The sequence below is a fragment of the Macaca mulatta genome, chromosome 10, assembly GCF_049350105.2.
Source record: "Macaca mulatta isolate MMU2019108-1 chromosome 10, T2T-MMU8v2.0, whole genome shotgun sequence".
Classification (NCBI taxonomy): domain Eukaryota; kingdom Metazoa; phylum Chordata; class Mammalia; order Primates; family Cercopithecidae; genus Macaca; species Macaca mulatta.
This window is the reverse complement of record NC_133415.1, coordinates 52,495,250-52,512,853: the sequence shown is the minus strand read 5'-3', so window position 1 is coordinate 52,512,853 and position 17,604 is coordinate 52,495,250.

Genomic DNA, 17,604 nt, shown 5'->3' with positions numbered 1-17,604 from the left:
GGAAATATCCTCAGATGAAATCTGGAAAGAAGCTTTCTGAGAAACTGCTTAGTGTTCGGTTAATTCATCTCACAGAATTACATCTGTGTTTCGTGTATGTCTTTCCTAGCCTTATTTCTGTGGAATCTGAGAACAGATATTTCGAATCCCATTGAAGACTATAGGGCCAAAGGAAATACCCTCCCATTACAAAGAGAAAGAAGCTTTCTGAGAAACTTCTTTGCGTTCTGTGAAATCGTCTCACAGAGTTAGAGCTTTCCCCTCAAGAAGCCTTTCGCTGAGACAGTTCTTGTGGAATTGGCAAAGTGATATTTGGAAGCCCATAGAGGGCTATGGTGAAAAAGGAAATATTCTCAGATGAAATCTGGAAAGAAGCTTTCTGAGAAACTGCTTAGTGTTCTGTTAATTCATCTCATAGAATTACATCTGTGTTTCGAGGATTTCTTTGCTGGCCTTATTTCTGTGGAATCTGAAAACAGATATTTCGGATCCCTTTGAAAACTATAGGGCCAAAGGAAATATCCTCCGATAACAAAGAGAAAGAAGCTTTCTGAGAAATTTCTTTGTGTTCTGTGAAATCATCTCACAGAGTTACAGCTTTCCCATCAAGAAGACTTTCGCTAAGACAGTTCTTGTGGAATTGGCAAAGTGATATTTTTTAGCCCATGGAGGGCTGTGCTGTAAAAGGAAATATCCTCAGATGAAATCTGGAAAGAAGCTTTCTGAGAAACTGCTTAGTGTTCGGTTAATTCATCTCACAGAATTACATCTGTATTTCGAGGATCCTTTTGCTAGCCTTATTTCTGTGGAATCTGAGAACAGATATTTTGGATACATTTGAAGAATATAGGGCCAAAGGAAATATCCTCCGATAACAAAGAGAAAGAAACTTTCTGAGAAACTTCTTTGTTTTCTGTGAAATCATCTCACAGAGTTACAGCTTTCCCCTCAAGAAGCCTTTCGCTGAGACAGTTCTTGTGGAATTGGCAAAGTGATATTTGAAAGCCCTTAGAGGGCTATGGTGAAAAAGGAAATATCCTCAGATGAAATCTGGAAAGAAGCTTTCTGAGAAACTGCTTAGTGTTCTGTTAATTAATCTCACAGTGTTACATCTGTATTTCGTGGATCTCTTTGCTGGCCTTATTTCTGTGGAATCTGAGAACAGATATTTCGGATCCCACTGAAGACTATAGGGCCAAAGGAAATATCCTCCGGTAACAAAGAGAAAGAAGTTTTCTGAGAAACTTCTTTGCGTTCTGTGAAATCATCTCACAGAGTTACAGCTTTCTCCTCAAGAATCCTTTCGCTAAGACAGTTCTTGTGGAATTGGCAAAGTGATATTTGGAAGCCCATAGAGGGCTATGGTGAAAAAGGAAATATCCTCAGATGAAATCTGGAAAGAAGCTTTCTGAGAAACTGCTTAGTGTTCTGTTAATTCATCTCACAGAGATACATCTGTATTTCGTGGTTCTCTTTGCTAACCTTATTTCTGTGGAATCTGAGAGCAGATACTTCGGATCTCATTGAAGACTATAGGACCAAAGGAAATATCCTCCGATAACAAAGAGAAAGAAGCTTTCTGAGAAACTTCTTTGCGTTCTGTGAAATCATTTCACAGAGTTTCATGTTTCACCTCAAGAAGCCGTTCGCTAACACAGTTCTTGTGGAATTGGCAAAGTGATATTTGGAAGCCCATATTGCGCTATGGTGAAAAAGGAAATATCCTCAGATGAAATCTGGAAAGAAGCTTTCTTAGAAACTGCTTAGTGTTCTGTTAATTCATCTCACAGAATTACATCTGTATTTCGTGGATTTCTTTGCTAACCTTATTTCTGTGGAATCTGAGAACAGATATTTCGAATCCCTTTGAAGACTATAGGGCCAAAGGAAATATCCTCCCATTACAAAGAGAAAGAAGCTTTCTGAGAAACTTCTTTGCGTTCTGTGAAATCGTCTCACAGAGATACAGCTTTCCCCTCAAGAAGCCTTTCGCTAAGACAGTTCTTTTGGAATTGGCAAAGTGATATTTGGAAGCCCATAGAGGGCTGTGTTGAAAAAGGAAATATCCTCAGATGAAATCTGGAAAGAAGCTTTCTGAGAAACTGCTTAGTGTTCTGTTAATTCATCTCACAGAATTACATCTGTGTTTCATGGATCTCTTTGCTAGCCTTATTTCTGTGGAATCTGAGAACAGATATTTCGGATCCCTTTGAAGAGTATAGGGCCAAAGGAAATATCCTCCGTAACAAAGACAAAGAAGCTTTCTGAGAAATTTCTTTGTGTTCTGTGAAACCGTCTCACAGAGTTACAGCTTTCCCCTCAAGAAGCCTTTCGCTAAGACAGTTCTTGTGGAATTGGCAAAGTGATATTTGGAAGCCCATAGAGGGCTATGGTGAAAAAGGAAATATACTCAGATGAAATCTGGAAAGAAGCTTTCTGAGAAACTGCTTAGTGTTCGGTTAATTCATCTCACAGTGTTACATCTGTATTTGGTGGATCTCTTTGCTAGCCTTATTTCTGTGGAATCTGAGAACAGATATTTCGGAACCTGTTGAAGACTATAGGGCCAAAGGAATTATCCTCCGATAACAAAGAGAAAGAAGCTTTCTGAGAAATTTCTTTGTGTTCTGTGAAATCATCTCACAGAGTTACAGCTTTCTCCTCAAGAAGCCTTTCGCTATGACAGTTCTTGTGGAATTGGCAAAGTGATATTTGGAAGGCCATAGAGGTCTGTGGTGAAAAAGGAAATATCCTCAGATGAAATCTGGAAAGAAGCTTTCTGAGAAACTGCTTAGTGTTCCGTTAATTCATCTCACAGAGATACATCTGTATTTCGTGGATCTCTTTGCTAGCCTTATTTCTGTGGAATATGAGAACAGATATTTCGGATCCCTTTGAAGACTATATGGCCAAAGGAAATATCCTCCGATAACGAAGAGAAAGAAGCTTTCCTAGAAACTTCTTTGTGTTCTGTGAAATCATCTCACAGAGTTACAGCTTTCCCCTCAAGAAGCCTTTCGCTAAGACAGTTCTTGTGGAATTGGCAAAGTGATATTTGGAAGCCCATAGAGGGCTATGCTGAAAAAGGAAATATCCTCAGATGAAATCTGAAAAGAAGCTTTCTGAGAAACTGCTTAGTGTTCTGTTAATTCATCTCACAGAGTTACATCTGTATTTCGTGGATCTCTTTGCTAACCTTATCTCTGTGGAATCTGAGAACAGGTATTTCAGATCCCATTGAAAACTATTGGGCCAAAGGAAATATCCTCCGATAACAAAGAGAAAGAAGCTTTCTTAGAAACTTCTTTGCGTTCTGTGAAATCATCTCACAGAGTTACAGCTTTCCCCCCAAGAAGCCTTTTGCTAAGACAGTTCTTGTGGAATTGGCAAAGTGATATTTGGAAGCCCATAGAGGGCTATGGTGAAAAAGGAAATATCCTCAGATGAAATCTGGAAAGAAGCTTTCTGAGAAACTGCTTAGTGTTCTGTTAATTCATCTCACAGAGTTACATCTTTATTTCGTGGATCTCTTTGCTAGCCTTATTTCTGTGGAATGTGAGAACAGGTATTTCAGATCCCTTTGAAGACTACAGGGCCAAAGGAAATATCCTCCGATTAAAAAGAGAGAGAAGCTTTCTGAGAAACTTCTTTGCGTTTTGTGAAATCATCTCACAGAGTTACAGATTTCCCCTCAAGAACCCTTTCGCTAAGACAGTTCTTGTGGAATTGGCAAAGTGATATTTGGAAGCCCATATAGGGCTATGGTGAAAAAGGAAATATCCTCAGATAAAATCTGGAAAGAAGCTTTCTGAGAATCTGCTTAGTGTTCTGTTAATTCATCTCACAGAGTTACATCTGTATTGCGTGGATCTCTTTGCTAGCCTTATTTCTGTGGAATCTGAGAACAGGTATTTCAGATACCGTTGAAGACTATAGGGACAAAGGAAATATCCTCCGATTACAAAGAGAAAGAAGCTTTCTTAGAAACTTCTTTGTGTTCTCTGAAATCATCTCACAGAGATACAGCTTTCCCCTCAAGAAGCCTTTCGCTAAGACAGTTCTTGTGGAATTGGCAAAGTGATATTTGGAAGGTCATAGAGGGCTGTGGTGAAAAAGGAAATATCCTCAGATGAAATATGGAAAGAAGCTTTCTGAGAAACTGCTTAGTGTTCGGTTAATTCATCTCACAGAGTTACATCTGTGTTTCGTGTATCTCTTTGCTGGCCTTATTTCTGTGTAATCTGAGAACAGGTATTTGAGATCCCATTGAAGGCTATAGGGCCAAAGGAAATATCCTCCGATTACAAAGAGAAAGAAGCTTTCTGAGAAACTTCTTCGCATTCTGTGAAATCGTCTCACACAGTTAGAGCTTTCCCCTCAAGAGCCTTTCGCTAAGACAGTTCTTGTGGAATTGACAAAGTGATATTTGGAAGCCCATAGAGGGCTATGGTGAAAAAGGAAATATCCTCAGATGAAATCTGGAAAGAAGCTTTCTGAGAAACTGCTTAGTGTTCTGTTAATTCATCTCATAGAATTACATCTGTATTTCACGGATTTCTTTGCTAGCCTTATTTCTGTGGAATCTGAAAACAGATATTTCGGATCCCTTTGAAAACTATAGGGCCAAAGGAAATATCCTCCGATAACAAGGAGAAAGAAGCTTTCTGAGAAATTTCTTTTTGTTCTGTGAAATCATCTCACAGAGTTACAGCTTTCCCCTCAAGAAGCCTTTCGCTAAGACAGTTCTCGTGGATTTGGCAAAGTGATATTTGGAAGCCCATAGTGGGCTATGGTGAAAAAGGAAATATCCTCAGATAAAATCTGAAAAGAAGCTTTCTGAGAAACTGCTTCGTGTTCTGTTAATTCAACTCACAGAGTTACATCTGTATGGCGTGGATCTCTTTGCTAGCCTTATTTCTGTGGAATCTGAGAACAGGTATTTCAGATCCCGTTGAAGACTACAGGGACAAAGGAAATATCCTCCGATTACAAAGAGAAAGAAGCTTTCTGAGAAATTTCTTGGTGTTCTGTGCAATCATCTCACACAGTTACAGCTTTCCCCTCAAGAAACCTTTCGCTAAGACAGTTCTTGTGGAATTGGCAAAGTGATATTTGGAAGCCCCTAGAGGGCTATGGTGAAAAAGGAAATATCCTCAGATGAAATCTGGAAAGAAGCTTTCTGAGAGACTGCTTAGTGTTCTGATAATTCATCTCACAGGGTTACATCTGTATTTCGCGGAACTCTTTGCTAACCTTATTTTTGTGGAATCTGAGAACAGATATTTCGGATCCCGTTGAAGACTATAGGGCCAAAGGAAATATCCTCCGATAACAAAGAGAAAGAAGCTTTCTGAGAAACTTCTTTGCGTTCTGTGAAATCATCTCACAGAGTTACAGCTTTACCCACAAGAAGCCTTTTGCTAAGACAGTTCTTGCGGAATTGGCAAAGTGATATTTGGAAGCCCATAGAGGGCTATGGTGAAAAAGGAAATATCCTCAGATGAAATATGGAAAGAAGCTTTCTGAGAAACTGCTTAGTGTTCGGTTAATTCATCTCACAGAGTTACATCTGTGTTTCGTGTATCTCTTTGCTAGCCTTATTTCTGTGTAATCTGAGAACAGGTATTTCAGATCCCATTGAAGGCTATAGGGCCAAAGGAAATATCCTCCGATTACAAAGAGAAAGAAGCTTTCTGAGAAACTTCTTTGCATTCTGTGAAATCGTCTCACACAGTTAGAGCTTTGCCCTCAAGAGCCTTTCGCTAAGACAGTTCTTGTGGAATTGACAAAGTGATATTTGGAAGCCCATAGAGGTCTATGGTGAAAAAGGAAATATCCTCAGATGAAATCTGGAAAGAAGCTTTCTGAGAAACTGCTTAGTGTTCTGTTAATTCATCTCATAGAATTACATCTGTATTTCACGGATTTCTTTGCTAGCCTTATTTCTGTGGAATCTGAAAACAGATATTTCGGATCCCTTTGAAAACTATAGGGCCAAAGGAAATATCCTCCGATAACAAGGAGAAAGAAGCTTTCTGAGAAATTTCTTTTTGTTCTGTGAAATCATCTCACAGAGTTACAGCTTTCCCCTCAAGAAGCCTTTCGCTAAGACAGTTCTCGTGGATTTGGCAAAGTGATATTTGGAAGCCCATAGAGGGCTATGGTGAAAAACGAAATATCCTCAGATAAAATCTGAAAAGAAGCTTTCTGAGAAACTGCTTCGTGTTCTGTTAATTCAACTCACAGAGTTACATCTGTATGGCGTGGATCTCTTTGCTAGCCTTATTTCTGTGGAATCTGAGAACAGGTATTTCAGATCCCGTTGAAGACTACAGGGACAAAGGAAATATCCTCCGATTACAAAGAGAAAGAAGCTTTCTGAGAAATTTCTTTGTGTTCTGTGAAATCATCTCACACAGTTACAGCTTTCCCCTCAAGAAACCTTTCGCTAAGACAGTTCTTGTGAAATTGGCAAAGTGATATTTGGAAGCCCCTAGAGGGCTATGGTGAAAAAGGAAATATCCTCAGATGAAATCCGGAAAGAAGCTTTCTGAGAGACTGCTTAGTGTTCTGATAATTCATCTCACAGGGGTATATCTGTATTTCGCGGAACTCTTTGCTAACCTTATTTTTGTGGAATCTGAGAACAGATATTTCGGATCCCGTTGAAGACTATAGGGCCAAAGGAAATATCCTCCGATAAAAAAGAGAAAGAAGCTTTCTGAGAAACTTCTTTGCGTTCTGTGAAATCATCTCACAGAGTTACAGCTTTACCCACAAGAAGCCTTTCGCTAAGACAGTTCTTGCGGAATTGGCAAAGTGATATTTGGAAGCCCATAGATGGCTATGGTAAAAAAGGAAATATCCTCAGATGAAACCTGGAAAGAAGCTTTCTGAGAAACTGCTTAGTGTTCCGTTAATTCATCTCACAGAGTTACATCTGTATTTCGTGGATCTCTTTGCTAACCTTATTTCTGTGGAATCTGAGAACAGATATTTCGGATCCCATTGAAGAATATAGGGCCAAAGGAAATATCCTCCGATAACAAAGAGAAAGAAGCTTTCTGAGAAACTTCTTTGCGTTCTGTGAAATCATCTCACAGAGTTACAGCTTTCCCCTCAAAAAGCCTTTCGCTAAGACAGTTCTTGTGGAATTGGCAAAGTGATATTTGGAAGCCCATAGAGGGCAATGGAGAAAAAGGAAATATCCTTAGATGATATCTGGAAAGAAGCTTTCTGAGAAACTGCTTAGTGTTCTGTTAATTCATCTCACAGTGTTACATCTGTGTTTCGTGGATCTCTTTGCTAGCCTTATTTCTGTGGAATCTGAGAACAGATATTTCGAATCCCATTGAAGACTATAGGGCCAAAGGAAATATCCTCCGTAACTAAGAGAGAGAAGCTTTCTGAGAAACTTCTTGGCGTTCTGTGAAATCAACTCACAGAGTTACAGCTCTCCCCTCAAGAAGCCTTTCGCTAAGACAGTTCTTGTGGAATTGGCAAAGTGATATTTGGAAGCCCATAGAGGGCTACGGTGAAAAAGGAAATATCCTCATATGAAATCTGGAAAGAAGCTTTCTGAGAAACTGCTTAGTGTTCGGTTTATTCATCACACAGAGTTACATCTGTATTTCGTGGATCTCTTTGCTAGCCTTATTTCTGTGGAATCTGAGAACAGGTATTTCAGATCCCATTGAAGACTATAGGGCCAAAGGAAATATCCTCCGATTACAAAGAGAAGGAAGCGTTCTTAGAAACTTCTTTGCGTTCTGTGAAATCATCTCACAGAGTTACAGCTTTCCCCTCAAGAAGCCTTTCGCTGAGACAGTTCTTGTGGAATTGGCAAAGTGATATTTAGAAGCCCTTAGAGGGCTATGGTGAAAAAGGAATTATCCTCAGATGAAATCTGGAAAGAAGCTTTCTGAGAAACTGCTTAGTGTTCTGTTCATTCATCTCACAGAGTTACATCTGTATTTCGTGAATCTCTTTGCTAGCCTTATTTCTGTGGAATCTGAGAACAGGTATTTCAGATCCCATTGAAGACTATAGGGTCAAAGGAAATATCCTCCGATAAGAAAGAGAAAGAAGCGTTCTGAGAAACTTCTTTGTGTTCTGTGAAATCATCTCACAGAGTTACAGCTTTCCCCTCAAGAAGCCTTTCGCTAAGACAGTTCTTGTGGAATTGGCAAAGTGATATTTGGAAGCCCATAGAGGGCTATGGTGAAAAAGGAAATATACTCAGATGAAATCTGGAAAGAAGCTTTCTGAGAAACTGCTTAGTGTTCTGTTCATTCATCTCACAGAGTTACATCTGTATTTCGTGGATCTCTTTGCTAGCCTTATTTCTGTGGAATCTGAGAACAGGTATTTCAGATCCCATTGAAAACTATAGGGACAAAGGAAATATCCTCCGATTACAAAGAGAAAGAAGCTTTCTGAGAAACTTCTTTGTGTTCTGTGAAATCATCTCACAGAGTTACAGCTTTCCCCTCAAGAAGCCTTTCGCTAAGAGTGTTCTTGTGGAATTGGCAAAGTGATATTTGGAAGCCCATAGAGGGCTATGTTGAAAAAGGAAATATCCTCAGATGAAATCTGGAAGGAAGATTTCTGAGAAACTGCTTAGTGTTCTGTTAATTCATCTCACAGTGTTACATCTGTATTTCATGGATCTCTTTGCTAACCTTATTTCTGTGGAATCTGAGAACAGATATTTCGAATCCCATTGAAGACTATAGGGCCAAAGGAAATATCCTCCGATTACAAAGAGAAGGAAGCTTTCTGAAAAACTTCTTTACGTTCTGTGAAATCATCTCACAGAGTTACACCTTTCCCTTCAAGAAGCCTTTCGCTAAGACAGTTCTTGTGGAATTGGCAAAGTGATGTTTGGAAGCCCATAAAAAGCTATGGTGAAATAGGAAATATCCTCAGATGAAATCTGGAAAGAAGCTTTCTGAGAAACTGCTTAGTGTTCTGTTAATTCATCTCACAGAATTACATCTGTATTTCATGGATCTCTTTGATAGCCTTATTTCTGTGGAATCTGAGAACAGATATTTCGGATCCCTTTGAAGACTATAGTGCCAAAAGAAATATCCTCCGATAACAAAGAGAAAGAAGCTTTCTGAGAAATTTCTTTGTGTTCTGTGAAACCATATCACAGAGTTACAGCTTTCCCCTCAAGAAGCCTTTCGCTAAGACAGTTCTTGTGGAATTGGCAAAGTGATATTTGGAAGCCCATAGAGGGCTATGGTGAAAAAGGAAATATCCTCAGATGAAATCTGGAAAGAAGCTTTCTGAGAAACTGCTTAGTGTTCGGTTAATTCATCTCACAGAATTACATCTCTATTTGGTGTATCTCTTTGCTAGCCTTATTTCTGTGGAATCTGAGAACAGATATTTTGGATCCTGTTGAAGACTATAGGGCCAAAGGAAATATCCTCCGATTACAAAGAGAAAGAAGCTTTCTGAGAAACTTCTTTGCATTCTGTGAAATCGTCTCACACAGTTAGAGCTTTCCCTTCAAGAGCCTTTCGCTAAGACAGTTCTTGTGGAATTGACAAAGTGATATTTGGAAGCCCATAGAGGGCTATGGTAAAAAAGGAAATATCCTCAGATGAAATCTGGAAAGAAGCTTTCTGAGAAACTGCTTAGTGTTCTGTTAATTCATCTCATAGAATTACATCTGTATTTCACGGATTTCTTTGCTAGCCTTATTTCTGTGGAATCTGAAAACAGATATTTCGGATCCCTTTGAAAACTATAGGGCCAAAGGAAATATCCTCCGATAACAAGGAGAAAGATGCTTTCTGAGAAATTTCTTTTTGTTCTGTGAAATCATCTCACAGAGTTACAGCTTTCCCCTCAGGAAGCGTTTCGCTAAGACAGTTCTCGTGGATTTGGCAAAGTGATATTTGGAAGCCCATAGAGGGCTATGGTGAAAAAGGAAATATCCTCAGGTGAAATCTGGAAAGAAGCTTTCTGAGAAACTGCTTCGTGTTCTGTTAATTCAACTCACAGAGTTACATCTGTATTGCGTGGATCTCTTTGCTAGCCTTATTTCTGTGGAATCTGAGAACAGGTATTTCAGATCCCATTGAAGACTACAGGGACAAAGGAAATATCCTCCGATTACAAAGAGAAAGAAGCTTTCTGAGAAATTTCTTTGTGTTCTGTGAAATCATCTCACACAGTTACAGCTTTCCCCTCAAGAAGCCTTTCGCTAAGACAGTTCTTGTGGAATTGGCAAAGTGATATTTGGAAGCCCCTAGAGGGCTATAGTGAAAAAGGAAATATCCTCAGATGAAATCTGGAAAGAAGTTTTCTGAGAGACTGCTTAGTGTTCTGATAATTCATCTCACAGGGTTACATCTGTATTTCGCGGAACTCTTTGCTAACCTTATTTTTGTGGATTCTGAGAACAGATATTTCGGATCCCATTGAAGACTATAGGGCCAAAGGAAATATCCTCCGATAACAAAGAGAAAGAAGCTTTCTGAGAAACTTCTTTGCGTTCTGTGAAATCATCTCACAGAGTTACAGCTTTACCCTCAAGAAGCCTTTCGCTAAGACAGTTCTTGCGGAATTGGCAAAGTGATATTTGGAAGCCCATAGAGGGCTATGGTGAAAAAGGAAATATCCTCAGATGAAACCTGGAAAGAAGCTTTCTGAGAAACTGCTTAGTGTTCCGTTAATTCATCTCACAGAGTTACATCTGTATTTCGTGCATCTCTTTACTAGCCTTATTTCTTTGTAATCTGAGAACAGATATTTCAGATCCCATTGAAGACTATAGGGCCAAAGGAAATATCCTCCGATTACAAAGAGAAAGAAGCTTTCTGAGAAACTGCTTAGTGTTCGGTTAATTCATCTCACAGTGTTACATCTGTATTTCGAGGATCTCTTTGCTAGCCTTATTTCTGTGGAATATGAGAACAGATATTTCGGATCCCTTTGAAGCCTACAGGGCCAAAGGAAATATCCTCCGATAACAAACAGAAAGAAGCTTTCTGAGAAACTTCTTTGTGTTCTCTGAAACCTTCTCACAGAGTTACAGCTTTCCGCTCAAGAAGCCTTTCGCTAAGACAGTTCTTCTGGAATTGGCAAAGTGATATTTGGAAGCCCATAGAGGGCTATGGTGAAAAAGGAAATATCCTCAGATGAAATCTGGAAAGAAGCTTTCTGAGAAACTGCTTAGTGTTCTGTTAATTCATCTCACAGAGTTACATCTGTATTTCGTGGATCTCTTTGCTAGCCTTATTTCTGTGGAATCTGGGAACAGATATTTCTGATCCCTTTGAAGACTATAGGGCCAAAGGAAGTATCCTCGGATAACAAAGAGAAAGAAGTTTTCTGAGAAACTTGTTTGTTTTCTGTGAAATCATCTCACAGAGTTACATCTGTATTTCGTGGATCTCTTTGCTAGCCTTATTTCTGTGGAATCTGAGAACAGGTATTTCAGATCCCATTGAAGACTATAGGGCCAAAGGAAATATCCTCCGATTACAAAGAGAAAGAAGCTTTCTGAGAAACTGCTTAGTGTTCTGTTAATTCATCTCACAGAATTACTTCTGTATTTCATGGATTTCTTTATTGCCTTATTTCTGTGGAATATGAGAACAGATATTTCGGATCCCTTTGAAGACTCTAGGGACTCAGGAAATATCTTCCGATAACAAAGAGAAAGAAGCCTTCTGAGAAATTTCTTTGTGTTCTGTGAAATCATCTCACAGAGTTACAGCTTTCCCCTCAAGAAGCCTTTCGCTAAGACAGTTCTTGTGGAATTGGCAAAGTGATATTTGGAAGACCATAGAGGGCTATGGTGAAAAAGGAAGTATCCTCAGATGAAATCTGGAAAGAAGCTTTCTGAGAATCTGCTTAGTGTTCTGTTAGTTCATCTCAAAGAGTTACATGGGTATTTCATCGATCTCTTTGCTAGCCTTATTTCTGTGGAATCTGAGAACAGATATTTCGGATCCCATTGTAGACTATAGGGGCAAAGGAAATATCCTCCGATAATAAAGAGAAAGAAGCTTTCTCAGAAACTTCTTTGAGTTCTGTGAAATCATCTCAGAGAGTTACAGCTTTCCCCTCAAGAAGCCGTTCGCTAAGACAGTTCTTGTGGAATTGGCAAAGTGATATTTGGAAGCCCATAGAGGGCTACGGTGAAAAAGGAAATATCCTCAGATGAAATCTGGAAAGAAGCTTTCTGAGAAACTGCTTAGTGTTCTGTTAATTCATCTCACTGAGTTACATCTGTATTTCGTGGATCTCTTTGCTAGCCTTATTTCTGTGGAATCTGAGAACAGGTATTTCAAATCCCATTGAAGACTATAGGGACAAAGGAAATATCCTTCGATTACAAAGAGAAAGAAGCTTTCTTAGAAACTTCTTTGTGTTCTGGGAAATCATCTCACAGAGTTACAGAATTCCCCTCAAGAAGCCTTTCGATAAGACAGTTCTTGTGGAATTGGCAAATTGATATTTGGAAGCCCATAGAGGGCTATGGTGAAAAAGGAACTCTACTCAGATGAAATCTGGAAAGAAGCTTTTGAGAAACTGCTTAGTGTTCTGTTAATTCATCTCACAGAGTTACATCTGTGTTTCGTGGATCTCTTTGCTAACCTTATTTCTGTGGAATCTGAGAACAGATATTTCGGATCCCATTGAAGACTATAGGGCCAAAGGAAATATCCTCCGATAACAAAGAGAAAGAAGCTTTCTGAGAAACTGCTTAGTGTTCTGTTAATTCATCTCACAAAGTTACAACTGTATTTCGTGGATCTCTTTGCTAGCCTTATTTCTGTGGAATCTGGGAACAGATATTTCTGATCCCTTTGAAGACTATAGGACCAAAGGAAGTATCCTCGGATAACAAAGAGAAAGAAGTTTTCTGAGAAACTTCTTTGTTTTCTGTGAAATCATCTCACAGAGTTACAGCTTTCCCCTCAAGAAGCCTTTCGCTAAGACAGTTCTTGTGGAATTGGCAAAGTGATATTTGGAAACCCATAGAGGGCTATGGTGAAAAAGGAAATATCCTCAGATGAAATCTGGAAAGAAGCTTTCTGAGAATCTGCTTAGTGTTCTGTTAATTCATCTCACAGAGTTACATCTGTATTTCGTGGATCTCTTTGCTAGCCTTATTTCTGTGGAATCTGAGAACAGGTATTTCAGATCCCATTGAAGACTATAGGGCCAAAGGAAATATCCTCTGATTACAAAGAGAAAGAAGCTTTCTGAGAAACTGCTTAGTGTTCTGTTAATTCATCTCACAGAATTACATCTGTATTTCATGGATTTCTTTATTGCCTTATTTCTGTGGAATATGAGAACAGATAATTCGGATCCCTTTGAAGACTCTAGGGACTCAGGAAATATCCTCCGATAACAAAGAGAAAGAAGCCTTCTGAGAATATTCTTTGTGTTCTGTGAAATCATCTCACAGAGTTACAGCTTTCCCCTCAAGAAGCCTTTCACTAAGACAGTTCTTGTGGAATTGGCAAAGTGATATTTGGAAGCCCTTAGAGGGCTATGTTGAAAAAGGAAATATCCTCCGATGAAATCTGGAAAGAAGCTTTCTGCTAAACTGCTTAGTGTTCTGTTAATTCATCTCACAGAGTTACATCTGTATTTCGTGGATCTCTTTGCTAACCTTATTTCTGTGGAATCTGAGAACAGATATTTCGGATCCCATTGAAGACTATAGGGCCAAAGGAAATATCCTCCGATAACAAAGGGAAAGAAGCTTTCTGAGAAACTGCTTAGTGTTCTGTTAATTCATCTCACAAGTTACAACTGTATTTCGTGGATCTCTTTGCTAGCCTTATTTCTGTGGAATCTGAGAACAGGTATTTCAGATCCCATTGAAGACTGTAGGGACAAAGGAAATATCCTCCGATTACAAAGAGAAAGAAGCTTTCTTAGAAACTTCTTTGTGTTCTGTGAAATCATCTCACAGAGTTACAGCTTTCCCCTAAAAAAGCCTTTCGCTAAGACAGTTCTTGTGGAATTGGCAAAGTGATATTTGGAAGCCCTTAAAGGGCTATGGTGAAAAAGGAAATATCCTCAGATGAAATCTGGAAAGAAGCTTTCTGAGAAACTGCTTCGTGTTCTGATAATTCATCTCACAGAATTACATCTGTATTTCATGGATTTCTTTATTGCCTTATTTCTGTGGAATAAGAGAACAGATATTTCGGATCCCTTTGAAGACTCTAGGGCCTAAGGAAATATCCTCCGATAACAAAGAGAAAGAAGCCTTCTGAGAAATTTCTTTGTGTTCTTTGAAATCATCTCACACAGTTACAGCTTTCCCCTCAAGGAGTCTTTATCTAAGATAGTTCTTGTGGAATTGGCAAAGTGATATTTGGAACCCCTAGAGGGCTAGGGTGAAAAAGGAAATATCCTCAGATGAAATCTGGAAAGAAGCTTTCTGAGAAACTGCTTAGTGTTCGGTTAATTCATCTCACAGAGCTACATCTGTATTTCGTGGATCTATTTGCTAGCCTTATTTCTGTGGAATATGAGAACAGATATTTCGGATCCCTTTGAAGACTATAGGGCCAAAGGAAATATCCTCCGATAACAAAGAGAAAGAAGCTTTCTCAGAAACTTCTTTGTGTTCTGTGAAACATTCTCACAGAGTTACAGCTTTCCCCTCAAGAAGCCTTTCGCTAAGACAGTTCTTCTGGAATTGGCAAAGTGATATTTGGAAGCCCATAGAGGGCTATGGTGAAAAAGGAAATATCCTCAGATGAAATCTGGAAAGAAGCTTTCTGAGAAACTGCTTAGTGTTCGGTTAATTCATCTCACAGAGTTACATCAGTATTTCGTGGATCTCTTTTCTAGCCTTATTTCTGTGGAATCTGGGAACAGATATTTCGGATCCCTTTGAAGACTATAGGGCCAAAGGAAGTATCCTCCGATAACAAAGAGAAAGAAGTTTTCTGAGAAACTTCTTTGTGTTCTGTGAAATCATCTCACAGAGTTACAGCTTTCCCCTCAAGAAGCCTTTCGCTAAGACAGTTCTTGTGGAATTGGCAAAGTGATATTTGGAAGACAATAGAGGGCTATGGTGAAAAAGGAAATATCCTCAGATGAAATCTGGAAAGAAGCTTTCTGAGAAACTGCTTAGTGTTCTGTTAATTCATCTCACAGAGTTACATCTGTATTTCATGGATCTCTTTGCTAGCCTTATTCCTGTGTAACCTGAGAACAGGTATTTCAGATACCTTTGAAGACTATAGGGCCAAAGGAAATATCCTACGATATCAAAGAGAAAGAAGCTTTCTGAGAAACTGCTTAGTGTTCTGTTAATTCATCTCACAGAATTACATCTGTATTTCATGGATTTCTTTATTGCCTTATTTCTGTGGAATATGAGAACAGATATTTCGGATCCCTTTGAACACTCTAGGGACTAAGGAAATATCCTCCGATAACAAAGAGAAAGAAGCCTTCTGAGAAATTTCTTTTTGTTCTGTGAAATCATCTCACAGAGTTACAGCTTTCCCATCAAGAAGCCTTTCGCTAAGACAGTTCTTGTGGAATTGGCAACGTGATATTTGGAAACCCATAGAGGGCTATGGTGAAAAAGGAAATATCCTCAGATGAAATCTGGAAAGAAGCTTTCTGAGAAACTGCTTAGTGTTCTGTGAATTCATCTCACAGGGTTACATCTGTATTTCGTGGATCTCTTTGCTAGCCTTATTTCTGTGGAATCTGAGAACAGATATTTCGGATCCCATTGTAGACTATAGGGCCAAAGGAAATATCCTCCGATAACAAAGAGAAAGAAGCTTTCTGAGAAACTTCTTTGAGTTCTGTGAAATCATCTCAGAGAGTTACAGGTTTCCTCTCAAGAAGCCGTTCGCTAAGACAGTTCTTGTGGAATTGGCAAAGTGATATTTGGAAGCCCATAGAGGGCTTTGGTGAAAAAGGAAATATCCTCAGATGAAATCTGGAAAGAAGCTTTCTGAGAAACTGCTTAGTGTTCTGTTAATTCATGTCACAGAATTACATCTGTATTTCATGTATTTCTATGCTAGTTTTATTTCTGTGGAATCTGAGAACAGATATTTCGGATCCCTTTGAAGACTATTGGGCCAAAGGAAATATCCTCCGATGACAAAGGGAAAGAAGCTTTCTGAGAAATTTCTTTGTGTTCTGTGAAATCATCTCACAGAGTTACAGCTTTCCCCTCAAGAAGCCTTTCGCTAAGACAGTTCTTGTGGAGTTGGCAAAGTGATATTTGGAAGCCCATAGAGGGCTATGGTGAAAAGGAAATATTCTCAGATGAAATCTGGAAAGAATCTTTCTTAGAAACTGATTAGTGTTCTGTTAATTCATCTCACAGAGTTTCATCTGTATTGGTGGATCTCTTTGCTAGCCTTATTTCTGTGGAATCTGAGAACAGGTATTTCAGATCCCTTGGAAGACTATAGGGACAAATGAATTATCCTCCGATTACAAAGAGAAAGAAGCTTTCTTAGAAACTTCTTTGTGTTCTGTGAAATCATCTCACAGAGTTACAACTTTCCCCTCTAGAAGACTTTCGGTAAGACAGTACTTGTGGAATTGGCAAATGATATTTGGAAGACCATAGAGGGCTATGGTGAAAAAGGAAATATCCTCAGATGAAATCTGGAAAGAAGCTTTCTGAGAAACTGCTTAGTGTTCTGTTAATTCATCTCACTGAGTTACATCTGCATTTCGTGGATCTCGTTGCTAGCCTTATTTCTGTGGAATCTGAGAACAGGTATTTCAAATCCCTTTGAAGACTATAGGGACAAAGGAAATATCCTTCGATTACAAAGAGAAAGAAGCTTTCTTAGAAACTTCTTTGTGTTCTGGGAAATCATTTCACAGAGTTACAGATTTCCCCTCAAGAAGACTTTCGCTAAGACAGTTCTTGTGGAATTGGCAACTTGATATTTGGAAGCCCTTGGAGGGCTATGATGAAAAAGGAACTATCCTCAGATGAAATCTGGAAAGAAGCTTTCTGAGAAACTGCTTACTGTTCTGTTAATTCATCTCACAGTGTTACATCTGTATTTCTTGGAACTCTTTGCTAACCTTATTTCTGTGGAATCTGAGAACAGATATTTCGGATCCCTTTGAAGACTATAGGGCCAAAGGAAATATCCTCCGATTACAAAGAGAAAGAAGCTTTCTTAGAAACTTCTTTGTGTTCTGTGAAATCATCTCACAGAGTTACAGCTTTCCCCTCAAGAAGCCTTTCGCTAAGACAGTTCTTGTGGAATTGGTAAAGTGATATTTGGAAGCCCATAGAGGGCTATGGTGAAAAAGGAAATATCCTCAGATGAAATCTGGATAGAAGCTTTCTGAGAAACTGCTTCGTGTTCTGCTAATTCATCTCACAGAATTACATCTGTATTTCATGGATTTCTTTATTGCCTTATTTCTGTGGAATATGAGAACAGATATTTCGGATCCCTTTGAAGACTCTAGGGCCTCAGTAAATATCCTCCGATAACAAAAAGAAAGAAGCCTTCTGAGAAATTTCTTTGTGTTCTTTGAAATCATCTCACACAGTTACAGCTTTCCCATCAAGAAGTCTTTATCTAAGACAGTTCTTGTGGAATTGGC